We start from the raw sequence: 16,836 nt of genomic DNA on the forward strand, positions 1-16,836 counted from the left end.
TCAGCTCACACTGGGGGGAACACATCAGCTCACACTGGGGGGAACATATCAGCTCACACTGGGGGGAACACATCAGCTCACACTGGGGGGAACATATCAGCTCACACTGGGGGGAACATATCAGCTCACACTGGGGGGAACATATCAGCTCACACTAGAAGGGACACAGCAGGTCACACTGTGGGAACACATCAGCTCACACTGGGGGGAACATATCAGCTCACACTGGGGGGAACATATCAGCTCACACTGGGGGGAACATATCAGCTCACACTAGAAGGGACACAGCAGGTCACACTGTGGGAACACATCAGCTCACACTGGGGGGAACATATCAGCTCACACTGGGGGGAAGATATCAGCTCACACTGGAAGGAATACAGCAGCTCACACTGGGGGAATTAACCAGCACCACATACCCTAATATATTATCATTTAAAGGTGTATGGTCATTACAGAGTTGTGATGTAATGAATTCTATAATACATCAATATGTATTTCTCACTGTAATTTTCGTTTACGGTAAGATTGCTAATCTGTATAATAAGTGTTTTAGGAGTTGTCCAGGTAAATATATACAATCTGCAGGTAAAATCTACCTATTTAAATTCCTTCTTCAGCCTTGACGGGTGAAGTAAGATGCTAATACCAAGGTTTCTGAATGAGAAGCAGTGCCAGGAGAGCTTGCCAAACTTAAAGTGATACACATACAGTCATGGGAAAAAGAAAGTACACCCTCTTTGAATTCTCTGGTTTTACATATCAGGACATAATAACAATCGCCTGCTCCTGAGCAGGTCATAAAATTAGGTAAATACAATCTAAGATGAACAACAACACATGATACATTACTCCGTGTCATGATCTATTTACCATATAATTCAAAGAGGGTGTACTTTTTTTTCCCCATGACCGTATACATCATGCATGTCTGTATGGGAGAGTGGATATTGTTTCAATCTCCGTATTGTTGCCGACAGACATTAAATGCAGAGGTGGAACGTATATTTTGTAACTGCAAATGACAATTGGTATTAAAGGGACACTCCAAAAAAGCACCTTAACTAGCTGAAGTGCTTTACGTGTGAATAGTGTGTACTCTTTTGTTGATTTTACAAAAAGTGCTTATTTAGTGCTTTTATTTTACATTTTAACGTTTCTAAATTAACCTGGTTACACCGCCATGACTTTCAATCTGACAACCGGTCCTATCACTTCCTGGTTTAGTTAGCTCAGTGAAGCTAAACTCAAGAGACAGCAATTGTTCAGAGCACATGCTTTGTAGAGGCAGGTACTCTGCATTGAGCTGCATTGGGAAGTCTGTGATTGGACAGCCACAGAAGGTCTGGGCGGGATTAGAAGGGGAGGGCTTGCAAAGGCTGCAGACAAGAAATCTGCAGGTTTTGCAAGCTGTTTTTAGGTATAACCCCAATGGAACATAAATGCATGTTTGCATGGGTGTATATCAACTAAACAGTGATTTTTATTTATTTTGTTTGTGGGTAGAGGAGTTAACAATGCTCAAATGGAAACTTGATTGCCCAAATATAAGTAAATACATAAAAATAATTCTTTAGTTGATATACCTCTAATGAAAATTACAGGGAAGGTTACAGAAATACTCAGAGTCAAGAACAAGACACTGTTAATATCAAAATAATCAAAATGGAACAAGAAATGCACTAAACGTGTAATGGGACCAGAAACCATGATGGGGCAGAGTAAATAGGGCCAGGGGAGTTTAAATACGGTTAATTGGTCCACGTCACCACTGCCACCCCAGAACATGTGAGAATGGGGACGCTGGACTGACGTGGACCATGCAGAGCTGGACATGACATGACGGCCCTGTGCGCCTTTAAGATTGCACTCTGAATACGAGCAGCGTTCGCATTTCTGGAATTCAAGCTGCGCAAATGGTTTACAATTCGGCGCTGACTTCCCGCGCTGTGACTTGGTAAGTAACGTTTCACACAGTAAAAGAAAATAAGAAATGTTACAAATATTAAACAACATATAAAAAAACACTTAATGGAGCCTGCAATTATTAAAGTTACTCTGTGTGATAAGTAAAATAACATCTATTCGAAAGTTAGTAATGTATATCTTCATTTATAAATAAAAATACAATATATGCATAGAAATTGTGTGTACTATAATCTCCTTGAATGATTACTATATTATTGAACAAGACGTTCTGTATTCCCACAGGTCCCAATCAATAATGTAATCAATGTATAAACTCCACAGCATCAATATTATGACCAAAGCTTTATTTTTCATTTGAAACTGCTTGGGTCAAGCCTTAGCAGAGACCTTGGGGGGTCAGAGGTCAGATTGCTCAGTGTGCTTCAATTCTCACATAGTTCATGCAGTCATTCATGATGCTCAGCAAGCAGTAGCAGTTTTATATTTTATTTGTGTTAACCTTTTCTTTGCTGCTTGTTTTATGACGATATTACTTTGAAGATTTCTATTTGCTCAATTTCCTTTACGGCTTGATAATACCTGCAAGAGGTTTTAAAGGTGAATGAGTTGGGAGGAAATTGATACAATGCCTTTGGCAACGGATAAAAGCATCCATGTGACAAAATTGTATAAACGTGACCTAGTAAGCACTTGCAAACCCGTTACAATTTACTGAAAAAGAATTAACCATTAGTTAGAGCTTCTCTGTCACCCAGACAAAAATATCAGGGTGCTCTGGAATTTAATACAAAGAATATCAAGAGAATATATTTTTTCACTTTCTTGATAGGTTTAAAAACATAAACAGCCAACAAAATGTTTATGGCGTCTTTTCAGCTGTTCAACCTACCACTTTTGCACAAGTATTAGCACAACAGAGGCAAGAGGTGAAAAAGGCCCCGCTCAAACAATCTTATAAATTCATTCTGAAGACAAAAACGCAAATAAAGAGAGATGGGGACATATCACACGTACCCTGGTAGATAGTGGTGTTAAGGATCCCACACACTATATTAAAGGGATGGCTTAGGCACAATAACAACTTCATCTAAAATAAAGTTGTTATAGTGCCAGGAGACCCCTGGGTGCACTCTTATTTAAATACTCCAAAGTATCCTCCAGCGCCGATCTCAACTTCCCCTAGGCTGCATCCAGCTTCTGAAATCTGCGTTTCAGGAAGCGGGGGGTGCTGCTGGAGTGGGGCACCGCTGAGATGTTGAGAGCGGTCAGCTGACACTCCCAGCCAATCAGTGACTCCCCATTCATAAACTGGCTTGAAAAAGGTATGTTTCTTTTATTTAAATGCAGTTGTTTTGCTGCCTGGAGTTTAAACCCAACATCTGATAGGAACTTGGTCCATATGTGGTCAATACTATCAACCCATATTTCGTCACACAAAGTGAGGAAAAGTGGAGCCAATGAACCTTGATCCTTTCTAGTCATTTCAGGTGTAGTTGTCCTGCACATGTTTTTGATCTAAAGATAATCTGTGCCATTCCTGATCGTTTTCTTTTAATGTCGGTGTTGCTGTCAGCAGGTTTTTCACTGAACAGTTGTCCAAGTTGAAGCATTAAAATCAGGAATGGGAATGACTGGGAAATTGTACGTTAATTACAATAAATATCTTTGCAATCAACTTTCTTATGTAAAAAAATAACTTTATATTTATTTCTCAAGTGGGAGATTTAACTCAGAGTTGAACACATCTTCATGCAGATCAAACCTTTCTAGATAGGTCCCTATGTCTGCAATTACAGTTATAGGATTATACCTGAAGACCTCCCAACGGGTACGGAAGCTGGATGAGTTGTGGGCAACCTAAACAAAGGTGGTGATGAAGGGCAGAGCAGTCCAGAAAGTGGGCATAGCTACTTGAATATTGGACTTACTGCTCTAAAAAGAAGTATATTACACGAGTGTGCATCCACTCAGAGCAAACTGTGTGCAGAATGCTCCTGAAGTGCTCTAAGAACGGGCTGATATTCTCGAGGATACATTCATGAGCACGTCTGATGAAGCACTTGCACTGCATTTTTCTGTGTTCTTTCCTTGTTTCACCAATGAAGGGCAGCAGGGCAGAACTTGGAAACCTGTCAAATCTTGGCCTTTTGTAGGTTATGTAGCGCCTTATGACAGCCAGTTCCTAAGAATAAGGGGTAGAGAATGAGATCCTCTGGTCAGCAAAGCTCTGCTTTCATTATCTACTCTACAGGCAAAATCATAAATAAACCCAGGTACCAGGAATTTTGGCAAATTGACATGTGAATGGTACTGGTTGAAGTGCACATACATCTTGGGTTGATCGCGCAGGTGCCATAGCTGCCCTGCTTGCATATCCCAGCAGGATGACAGTGGTGCAGGGAGAGGGAGCAGCAGAGGTTAGCACCACCATGGCCATACTTGCTGGATGATGTGGGCACCCAGGAACAGTAAGTACTGTCAGGTAGCACGATACCTTGCCAATTACAATTGTCATTCACATTTCAATAGATGAACTCAACAGTTATCAGAGACAGAGGATGCATCTGCATATATTCTGCTGACGGAACTGCCCCAGTAATTGGTGAGTTAACAGAGTGGTGGGGAAAACTTAAGAATTTGACAATGAAATATGTTTATGTAAGTAAGAAAAAGTCCAGAACCCACAAAGAAGTCCTCACCATCAGTTACATTATGGAAGGTTGTTTGTAGAGCCTTGTAACTGCTATGTTGAAGGGACAGAGGATAGTTATTTAGGTAAAGGCACAGATTGCATCAAAATCTTAAAATACAGAACTCATGAGCAAAAAGACGATGGAATGTACATACTATAATAAGCTTCCATGTAACTAAACCAAAGAGCTCTTGGTACCGATTGCATGAGGTTTTCTCACGCTACCCATGAGGTCAGAACCAAGGTTTAGCTGCGATTTAGGGACTTTCTGGAAATCTTGGCTGCCACTTGCATCCAGTGGTGTAGCGTGGGGTGGCACATGGGTGGTTGCCCTGCGTGTAAAATTCTTAGGTGCGCAAAATTTCGAAATAATAAAGTAGCAATAATAAATAAAAAATATCTCTCGCTCCCCCTCACACAGAAAATCTTCCAATGTTTGAACATTCTACCCAGTTTTTCAACACAACGGGGCAAATAAACATTGCAACATAACTTTTTGCAGTATTTTTATTGCTTATGATAGCCATACTGTCGTCATGTAATCCTTATTGGTGAATTACATAATGCCTATTAGTAGTGTGATTTCCGGTTTGAAGATACCACCAGTATTACGCTAATAATAGGCATTGTGTAAATGCCTATTAAGTGGTATCATACCTGCACACCAGTAACGAGCACCTAGATGGCCTCACTCCTCCTACCCAACCCGCCTCGTCTCCGTGATGTGCGGGATCCTAATAGTTGCGTTGCATAAATATTTAAATCCACCTCGTGTCTAAAGCAATATGTACAGACTATAGACATAGTATATACATTGCTTTAGGCATGAGGTGAATTTTATAAATTACTGTCAGTGTCACACACATTATGGATGCAAGGTGGGTAGGATAGGAGTGAGGCTATTGAGACACCCGTTAAGGGACTTGGGGAGTGCTACCTGTCCACAGGTTAGGGGGCGCAATACTTGCCTTGTCCCAGGTGCTGGAAACCCACACTACACCACTGCTTGCCACTGCCTACTCCTATGGCTGGCAAAGAGGAGGTGAGAGGAAGTTGTTAATGTTCTATCACTCAGAAAAGCGTGCTACAGTTCAAGCAAAAAATGAATTTAACATCAAACTGCTGCCACCTTTTTTTACGTAAAAAGATTCATAGCCATTTCTAAGCCAGTATCCATCATATTTATAACAGGAACATTCAATTGAAAGGCATTGCTGATTTCTTTTCCATAAAACTCTTGACATAACATGAACGATTCCTTCACCATGATATACAGCTTCTCGCAGCACTGAGCTGCCCTTACCTATTTGAGAGGGCATTTAAAGGGTTAAAAAACAATCACTGTTTTCTGTGTGGCCGGTTAGGTTAACTCAGTGGGATTTCTTTTGTTTAAAGAAAATAAAGCCTGCAGAATAAAAAAAAGCCATCTGCCATGAACATAAAAGGCGATGCCTCGTGATGTCAGCCCTAAAAGAGACACTGTTAGCATGAGGCCGGGAGATAAGAGCGAACAGAGGGGGAATCAAAACCAGGATCAAATTGGAAGCCATTGGAAATCCAATAAAGGAACGATGACGTGATTGAAATTCCTGAGACATATCAAGACTCGAGCAGCAACATCATCGTCAAAGAGAATGTTATGATTTGAGATTGAGAGGAGCTTAGATGAGCAAGAGAGCCATCAATCACACGACACGGACATGTTTCCCAAAACAGGAGACAATCCCTCGGCCAGGAAATCAGTGGAATGTATTATAGCTACAAATCAGCCATTACATGTCTTAATTGCACGTGAAACATTGTGTAATTATGTGGCATTATGTCCACAATAAAGCATGTTTATGCAGTATTTGACAAACAATGTCTCTACAGCAGTGAAACGAGCACTTTAGGGGAAAAATGAATTGGTAAAATAAATCAAAATTATACTTTGGCTCCTTTTCATTATTTCCAGTGTGGTCATAAAGATTCCGAGGGAAATGCCATTTAGTCTTTGGCCCCTCCCCTTTTAATGACTCCAGACACTGGTCTATCTAACAGTGTTCCGAACACAGTCATAACAGGGACGGAACATTCATGTGCTGTCACTATGTATCTGCTTAATTTGCTAATACATCTGCAAAATTTCCATCTACATTTAAACTCCCAGCATATATTAATATTTCCCAATACATCTACATCATTTTCCAACATTGTCTCCCAAATCATCAGCATCTTCACTCAACACGTTGACATCATCTCCCAACACATCTATATGTGAGCTGAAAAGACATCCACATAATTTTACAACACATATATTAGCTTCTAACAGATATACATGTGAATTCCTAACTTGTCTATGTCAATTACCAATTGTGTCTACGTCATCTCTCAATACAGCTATATCATCTCCCGATGAATCGACATCATCTCCCAATTTATCTACATCAACTTCCAAAACATCTACATAACCTCCCAATGTATCTACATCAACTTCCAATACATTTATATCATCTCCCAAAACATCGACATCAACTTACAATAAATCTACATAATCTCCCAATGTATCTACATCATCTCCCAATGTAATTACATAATCTCTCAATGTATCTACCGTATATACTCGAGTATAAGCCGACCCGAATATAAGCCGAGGCCCCTAATTTTTCCCCAAAAAACTGGGAAAACTTATTGACTCGAGTATAAGACTAGGGTGGGAAATGCAGCAGCTACTGGTAAATTTCTAAATAAAATTAGATCCTAAAAAAAATATATTAATTGAATATTTATTTACAGTGTGTGTATAATGAATGCAGTGTGTGCGTATGAGTGCAGCGTGTGTGTGTATGAGTGCAGCGTGTGTGTATGAGTGCAGTGTCTGTATGAGTGCAGCGTGTGTGTGTATGAGTGCAGCGTGTGTGTGTATGAGTGCAGCGTGTGTGTGTATGAGTGCAGTGTGTGTGTGTATGAATGCAGTGTGTGTGAGTGCAGTGTGTGTGTATGAGTGCAGTGTGTGTATGAATGCAGTGTGTGTATGAATGCAGTGTATGAATGCAGTGTGTGCAGGGCCGGTGCAAGGATATTTGCCCCCCCCATATGTCCTGACCTCCCCTCCTCCTCCCTCAGTGGTCCTTACCTCCCCACCCCCATGTTCCTTCACCCCCCTCCCCCAGTGGTCCTAACTCACCCCTCCCCTAGTGGTCCTTACTTCCCCCTCCCCTCCCCTAGTGGTCCTTACTTCCCCCTCCCCTCCCCTAGTGGTCCTTATCCCCCCCTCCCTCCCCTAGTGGTCCTTATCCCCCCCTCCCTCCCCTAGTGGTCCTTATCCCCCTCCCTCCCATAGTGGTCCTTATCCCCCCCTCCCTTCCTCCCATAGTGGTCCTTATCCCCCCCTCCCTCCCATAGTGTTCCTTTTCTCCCCCCCTCCCTCCCATAGTGGTCCTTATCCCACCCCCCTGCCTCCGATAGTGGTCCTTATCCCCCCCTCCCTTCCATAGTGGTATAGTGGTCCTTATCCCCCCCCTCCCTCCCATAGTGGTCCTTATCCCCCCCTCCCTCCCATAGTGGTCCTTATACCCCCCCCCTCCCTCCCATAGTGGTCCTTATCCCCCCCTCCCTCCCATAGCGGTCCTTATACCCCCCTCCCTCCCATAGTGGTCCTTATCCCACCCCCTCCCTCCAATAGTGGTCCTTATCCCCCCCTCCCTCCCATAGCGGTCCTTATACCCCCCCTCCCTCCCATAGTGGTCCTTATCCCACCCCCTCCCTCCCATAGTGGTCCTTATACCCCCCCCCCCTCCCACAGTGGTCCTTATACCCCCTTTTTTTTATTATTTTTTTTTTTATTATTATTATATATTTTTTTATTATTATTTCTTATTTTATTTTTTTTTCGTCCCCCCTCCCTGCTTGATACATGGCAGGGAGGGGGGCTCTCCTTCCCTGGTGGTCCAGTGGCAGTTCAGTGGGGGGAGAGGGGGGCTGGCAGAGCTGTACTTACCTGTCCTGCAGCTCCTGTCAGCTCTCTCCTCCTCTGCGCCGTCCGTGCAGCTCCTTCTATCAGCTCACACTGTAAGTCTCGCGAGAGCCGCGGCTCTCGCGAGACTTACACTGGGAGCTGACCGAGGTGCTGAACGGACGGCGCGGAGGAGGAGAGAGCTGACAGGAGCTGCAGAACAGGTAAGTACAGCTCTGCCAGCCCCCCTCTCCCCCGGTCTGTATTATGGCAATGCAAATTGCCATAATACAGACAGTGACTCGAGTATAAGCCGAGTTGGGGTTTTTCAGCCCAAAAAATGGGCTGAAAAACTCGGCTTATACTCGAGTATATACGGTATATTGTCTTCTAATAAATCTTCATCATTGTGACGAACCCTTCTGCATAGACCTGTATTGCTGGTTCGTCTGTTTGCCTTGAGTTCGTGGATTTCCTGTCCGTATGCCCTTGTTCGTATGTTTTCCCTAAGTACCGATTGAAACTACCGAACCAACGGCCACCCAGGAGAGGAGTGTGCGGCTTATTAACACCTTGACCACAATTAGAACGTTGTGGTTAACCGCAAACACCTCTCCATTCCATTCGTACGGGTGGTCGTCGTTCGTATGCCGAACATGAGGCGGCGGCCATTTTGCACACGAGGCGAATCAGCGGTGTTCGGCGCAAAACCTATGGATCTAAAAACGGACTCTTTATCTACCGAACACCGCTGGAGACGGACGCCCCCTTCTATTTCTTTGAGGCGTACGAACACCGGTCAGTTCGGGAGTTTCTCTAATTCGTATGGACTTACCCAGGTAGCCGTCCCATGGAGTCATTCGTATACCGAAGGACTTATGAGAGACTTTGACTCCATGGCGATTGGACTGTGTACATCGGACCTGAGCGCTATTCGGTAGGAATATGCCCTCAGATCCAGGCTATCTGGGGATACGTTGCACGAACACTATACATTCGGTACTTCTGATTTTATGTATTTTATTGTATTTTTCGTATTATGTTTTAAAATGGCGATGGTCCCTATCCTCGGAGTTAATTAGGTTTCTCCCTAATTATCTCCGGGATAGGAAAGAATGACTTATGGGTAAAATGGGAAGGGCTTGTATTAAAGCCACTGCGATTGGCTACTGTATAATATATTTTACAGTCTTCCACAAGGTCCCCTAGGGGAGTGTCTACCTTGTGGAGACCTGCATAAATACCGGGCAGGTAGCCCCCATTAAACACATTCCTGTTTGACCTTCAAGACGGAGCTTTGTCTCGTTTGTGGAGGGATTTACTATTGGGACAGCGTTTTCGTTTATTTCTAGCTGTGGAAGGATTTCGGATGGATTGCTGATCGGGAGTTGCCGCAGTTGTACGCTCCGTTCGGGAGTTTTACGATCGGTTGGACTAAAATTGCATTTCTGGAGAAAGGGGATTATCGACTAAACGGCGGCTTCATTCCCCTGGCGGTGAGTGTCGTAACAATCATCTCCCAATAAATCTGCATATTCTCCCAATGCAATTACATAATCTCTCAATGTATCTGCATCATCTCCCAATAAATCTACATAATCTCCCAATGTATCTACATCATCTCCCAATAAATCTACATCATCTCCCAATAAATCTACATCATCTCCCAATGTATCTACATCATCCCCCAATGCAGTAACATAATCTCTCAATGTATCTATATTGTCTTCCAATAAATCTTCATCATCTGCCAATACTTCTACATTATCTCCCATTACATTTACATAATCTACAAATGCATCAACGTCATCTCCCATTAAATTTACATCATCTCCCAGTACATCTACACCATCTTCCAATGTAGCACATTATCTACCAATGTTTCTACACCATCTCTAATAACATCTACAACATCTTAACTAAAAGAAATTGGCCTAGATGAAAAAGTCTTATTCTTGGGTAGAACAGAGTACAGAGAGTGGTCATTAATGGTAATTTTTCAAGCTGGACAAAAGTGGTAAGTGGTAAGACCTTCAGGGTTTTGTTTTGGGGCCACTTCTATTTAACATATTTATAAATGATCTTGAAATAGGCATTGAAAGACATGTTTCAGTGTTTGCAGATGACACAAAACTCTGTAAAGTAATACAATGTAAGTAGGATATTGCATTGCTGCAGAGGGATTTAAATAGATTGGGGGACTGAAATGGCAGGCAAGATTTAATGGAGATAAATGTAAAGTTATTCGGGGTAAGTAATGTACAAGCAACTTATACCCTAAATGGTAGTGAATTAGGAATAAAAACACACAAGAAGGAATTGGGAATTGTTATAGACAACATACTAGGCAACAATGTGCAATTTCAATCCGCAGTTGCTAAGGCCAGTAAGGTATTTTCTTGTATAAAAAAAAGTGCATTCATTCTCGGAATGAAAATATAATTTTCACTTTTTATAAATCAATGGAAAAACTACACATTGAATATGCTGTGCAATTTTGGCCACCTATTCTAAAGAAGAATATTAGGGCAGTAGAAAAAGTGCAGGGCTACAAAATTAATAAAAGGAATGGAACAATGTATTTATGAAGAGAGGTCAATAAATTTAAATCTGTTTAATTTAGAAAAACAGCACCTTAGAGGGGTCATGATTGCATTATACAAATATATTCCAGGCCAAAACAAACCAAGTGTACGTAGCTATGTAATCTTCTAATACAACATCTCCTTTACAACTACATTATCTCCCAATGTATCTACATCATTCTCACACTACAACAGAATAATCTCCCATTAAATCTTCATCATGTCCTAATATAACTAAATCATTTCTATTACATCTTCACCATCTACCAATACAACATCATCTCATATAGATGCTTAATACATCTGCATCATCTCCTAATGTATATACATAATCTACCAATACATCTACATCATCTCATAATGTATCAATATCAACTCATCTTCCTGTCTGCCCACACCTCCCATGCCTCACCCCTCTGTCAGTCCCTACATTGGCTTCCAACTTCCAATAAGATATAGGGCTCAATTTAAAATTCTGGTTCCTGCTTTCAAATCTCTACATTATGCTGCTCCAACCTATCTATCCTCCCTAAAACACAAGTATGTCCCATCTAGGCCCCATCGCTCTGCCAAAGACTTGTGTCTATCTTCTGTTCATACTCCCACCTTTGATGCTCACCTTCAAGACTTCTCTAGGCTGTATCATTCCAGTGGAACTCCCTTCCCTTCTCCGTTAGACGCTCACCCAGTCTCCACTCACTTCTTCATGAAAGCATATCAATTAAACTGTTAATAGCTCCCAACTGATTCCTCTCTTGCAACTGATATTAATTATCTAATACTATCCTAACCTTTTGTGTCAACATACCCCACTCCATCTAGCATGTAAGTTGATTGAGCAGGGCCCTCAACCCCTCTGTTCCTGTGCATCCAACTTGTCTGGTTACAATTACATGTTTGTTAGTCCACCCACTGTAAAGCGCTGCGGAATTTGTTGGCACTATATAAATAATAATAATAATAATAATAATAATAATAATAATAACTAATTTCATCTATATAATCACCCAATGTATCTACACCATCTTCCAGTGTATTGACGTCACCTCTCAATACATCTACATCTAGCAGTGCATCAATATCATCTCCCAACATATCTATATCATCCATGATTCTCATGACATCTCTTTCACTCAAAGAATTCTGGAAGTTGTCGGCCATCAACATCTGGGGGAGCAGAGTCAGAGAACCCTGATGTACACCAGCTTCCAACATACCTACATCATTACCCAAAGTATTTACATCATCTCCTAATGCATCTATGTTCATCCTTTCTAATATACACTCCTGCTCACTGAATAACTTCTACGTAGAATATAAGTATCGACAAACGGTGACGCAAAACACAATTTATTCACTGATCTCCTTTCAATGACTGTCTTAAAGCAACAGTATTGCACTCCATCATGGCAACGAATTGTTTAATTCAGAAAACATACTTGATTGAGGGTATGTAGAACGTCCATGCACAACGTCCTTGAACGTCCTTGAACCATTATTACTTGAACAGCGTCTACCAGCAACTAAGATTTAGCTGTACATTTCTAGCTGAATAACAGAATAAGAAAGATCAAGCAAGCAGGATCCAGCAGTTATGGTGATTTGAGTAGATTTGTTTCATTATTTTATAACAGCAAAATGAAATTACAAATCGCAATTATCATTATGAAACTACCCACTGATGTTAACACCACACAGCAGGAGTAAGGATATTTTTTTTTTAATTTCAATGTAAGCAGCTAAGTGTAACTTAACAGGTATAATTCAGTAGTCAAATTAATTAGCACTTCGTATGTGCAGTACTGGACGGGGCAGCTTTATATGAGCAGCAGTTAACTTGGGTTTGCTGAACTCAGCAGAGCAGTTAATGTGCAATTCCATTATATAAATATACAGTTGTGACAGTGATATCAGTGGATCATGCTTTTCAAAGTTTACCATATATATTTAAAAAAAAAAAAAGATTTAGTTCATGGCGAATCCATCTTCCAGCAGAGGAGGATTATACATACCATTCCTCTGTATATAACACATATATTAATGGATTGAACATTTCCTGGCTTTCAGTTCTTTCCTCAAAGCTCGACCAGTATAGGCCTTTCTTCATGATCTGACCCTGCCCCAGTGACTCTCTCCTTACACCACTGCAAATAAAGTTATATGGAGATTAAATAAATTACGCCTAACAGATCCCACATTAGTCTCAGGGGCATGCAGAGAATTAGACTCTTGTTTTCAAACTAACTTAAACCACTGATGTGGGGGACAGCTATATCTGGCTTGCCCATGAGACTGTGGTTCGAGAAATTTTTCTCAAAAATATATGGCATTATTGAAAGAAATTACCACCCTCACCCATAACAACAAACACCAACCATCACAGATGGCACACTCCAAATTATTAGTATTACAATCTCAATTGAGACTGCCTCCAGGATTAATTACCTCAAACCTAAAAAATTCAGATTCATTCTAAAAAAAACTATAGAAAACTTATAGGATCATCTGACCAGCCCTGACCTTTCTCAGGAGGCTAATGACCCATTCCTTTAAAGCATAACACTATCAAGCCTCTCTCTCACAGAGGTGGACATCCTGGAGAGACTGTTTGAAGTAGAAAAAAATCACCAACGGTATATCACAATTGCCTGCCTGTAAAGCACCGGATCCAGACGACCCTACCCAATATACACTACCAAACTTTTTCTGTAACCCTAGATCAACATTAATTGTCCCTTTTTCAAAACAGCTTTACCCTCTGATTGCCCTCTGAGATATTGCAAGCCACAATAACAACACTACCCAAAGCAGACAAAACCCCTGAGCAATTCCTTCATTTCAGGCCCACTTCGATGCTTAACAGCAATTCCAAGCTTTACTCTAGGCTTCTCGCTAACTGCTTATTGACCATCTTAAATCGATCATTGCCAACCACCAGTCTAGCATTGTAAAAGGCAAGGGTCAGACATCACAAGGAAACTATTGGATCTTCTTTCCCATATGGTGCACAGTAGGTTGAGGGCCTTTTCCTGGCACTTGATGCTGAAAAGGTCTTTGACAGGCTAAACTGGAAATATAAGACTGACGTTCTGGAATAATTTGGATTCTCCTCCTTCCTGTTTGCAGGGATCATGGCCTTGTACAATTCCCGTGCAGTACAGCTTAAGAATGCAGGTTTCTTGTCAACCCCCTTCTGCATTACTAATGAAACCTGACAGGGGTGCCCGGTCTCCCCACTTTTGTTCTTACAGTCTTTGGAACCCTTAGCACAACATACCTGACACCACATAGGCATTGCAATAATTAATATCGGTGGCTTAGATTACTGGGTGTTACTGTTTGTGGATAATATTATTTCAACCTTAAATATTCCAACTCACTCTCTATCGATACTTCTAAATTTACTGCCTCAATATGGCCAAGTTTCCTTTTAAAAGCTCAATCAAAACAAGCTCTACCAGTTGGCCTTCCCACCTGAGTGGTAAATTAACTCATTGGTGAGTGTAGAAAGGAGCTAAGTGGAAACCTCTCATACTCTCTTGGGCATTCCAAGATAATGAGACTTCCACAAATATTATATCTCTCTTGCTTACTGCCAGTCACAATCCCTCTGGTATTTAATTCAGAGAGCCTTTAAACCTTTATTTTGGGTAGCCATGGAGCTGTCGCTGTCCTTATTCCAAAGATCTACCTTGGTGGATAGGACTTCCAAATGTACATCAATATTACAAAGCAGCTATTTTACAAGAAATTAACTTCCTATATGTGCCATGGGGAACACTCCAACGAGTAGAAGTGGAGCTTGCTCAAAGAACACCCCTATCAGTGTTAGTGTCACGAATCTCACCGTGACATCCGGACAGACAGACGTGGTCGCCCGAGAGGTGCCCAACAGGGCATCCTGGCTTATCTGCAGCACTGGGGGCTGGACTTCGTCTATTGCTGTGCTTCACCTGAAAATCTTAATTAAACAGAACTTGCAATAAAGAAAGCCTAAATAGGGCTCTCTTTACAGGAAGTGTTTATGGAAGGCTGTGCAAGTCACATGCAGGGAGGTGTGACTAGGGTTAATAAACAAAGGGATTCAACTCTTAAATGGCAGAGGATTGAGCAGTGACGCTGCAGGGGCATGTTCTATACACCAAAACTGCTTCATTAAGCTAAAGTTATTCAGTTGACTATAGTGTCCCTTTAACAGTCATTTGTTGGGAATCGAAAACAGAATTGCAAAATACAGCTCAACTAGCCATAACACCATCTTAGTTAAGTTTGAGATATCATCTCCAGCTCAGTTATTTCAGACTATAATTTATACTTTCGTTTTAAATTCACTGCAATTCACTATTTAGTTAAATTCCTTTTTTTGTTTTAGTTCAATGGACACTCTAAGCAGCACTGCAACTGTAATGCATTTAATAGGTCTTGGCCACCTTATCAAGGGTGAAGAAGGGGTGGTATGGTGAGTAGGCAATGAGGAGTGCCCAATTTTATTTTATTTTTTACAATAACACACAAAACAGTTTGACAAATAGTCAGGGGATGGAACCTGGAGATCCTTTTTATGTTATTTGTAGCCTGATTGATGTGCATTTTATATGTCTATCTGGTTAAAGGAGAAATCTTCTCACATGAATGCCAAAATCTTATTAAATAACAATGAAAATACTCTGAGCACAATTGCTACAATGTATGCGACTGAACACATTAAATAATGCAAAGTGTTCACTACACCAGAATGGGATCAGCATTTAGTTGGGGAAAAAACATTTAGCAGTCATTTTGCACACGCAAGTGAACAGATTCATGGAGCAGCTTGGAACATTCTTTGCTATGGACATCTTACACAACCCAACTAAAGCTAAGTGGGCGAAAAATGAATCAAATGTTACAGCTACTCCCATATGGATACCTTATAAAAAAATAACCTTAATTTTCAATGTGGAAAGTGACTAGTATTTTTTTGAGACTGGCTTAAAAACACAAAAACACCATATTTCACCAAAACGTAATGGTTTCTGTAATCTTAACTGGGAGAGGATATTTCATCGGAGAATTTAATTATCAACAGTTTTTTTTTAAGAAGCAGGTGTGCAGGCCAACTTCAACTTCACGTTCCCCTATTTTCTTAAACACAAATAACTTTGTAGAGAAGAGGTTAACATAACTAATGTTGTATTGTGATAACAGCAAACACCTATGTTTACATTTTTATACTGTATACATTATGCATTTCCAGAGAAAGGAGATAAAAACGTTCTAATATTTATTATTCCAGCTCAATCACAAAACTCCTCACCGACCGATTTAGGAAAGACATTGAAGTTACATCTGAGAGAAGAATCGTAGACAGAAGAGAGATGAACAGAACTTGAAGAAAAGGTCCTAGTCAAATGTAAAGTAGTTTGTGGATATCGAGGCTTGTTTGCTATTGGTAAAAATATCATTGTGAAATTTTACATTCACATTTGCCTTTTGTTCCATTTATTTTAAAGTGTATTTGTCATGCAAAAATGACACGGGGTGCTGTTCAAAAAGCAATTATTTCGAGCTTTACACTGTGTTAGCTAAATTGTATTTACAGCAGATCAAAACATATCCATATGTTGAGTTTTTTTTTTTTTTTTTTTTTTATATATATTTAACTGCTTTCGATGTGCACTGATGTGCTGATGTAATGGTGCAGTTGGAAGGGGAGC

General features: G+C 40.9%; 1 protein-coding gene across 1 annotated transcript in view; it reads right to left on the reverse strand.

Annotated features, from left to right (window-relative positions):
• Window positions 1-16,836, reverse strand: part of AGBL4 (AGBL carboxypeptidase 4) — a 1,519,087-nt gene that overhangs the window by 234,845 nt on the left and 1,267,406 nt on the right. The gene's annotated exons all lie outside the window — the stretch shown is intronic.

Source organism: Pelobates fuscus, chromosome 7, assembly GCF_036172605.1.
Source record: "Pelobates fuscus isolate aPelFus1 chromosome 7, aPelFus1.pri, whole genome shotgun sequence".
Taxonomy (NCBI): Eukaryota; Metazoa; Chordata; class Amphibia; order Anura; family Pelobatidae; genus Pelobates; species Pelobates fuscus.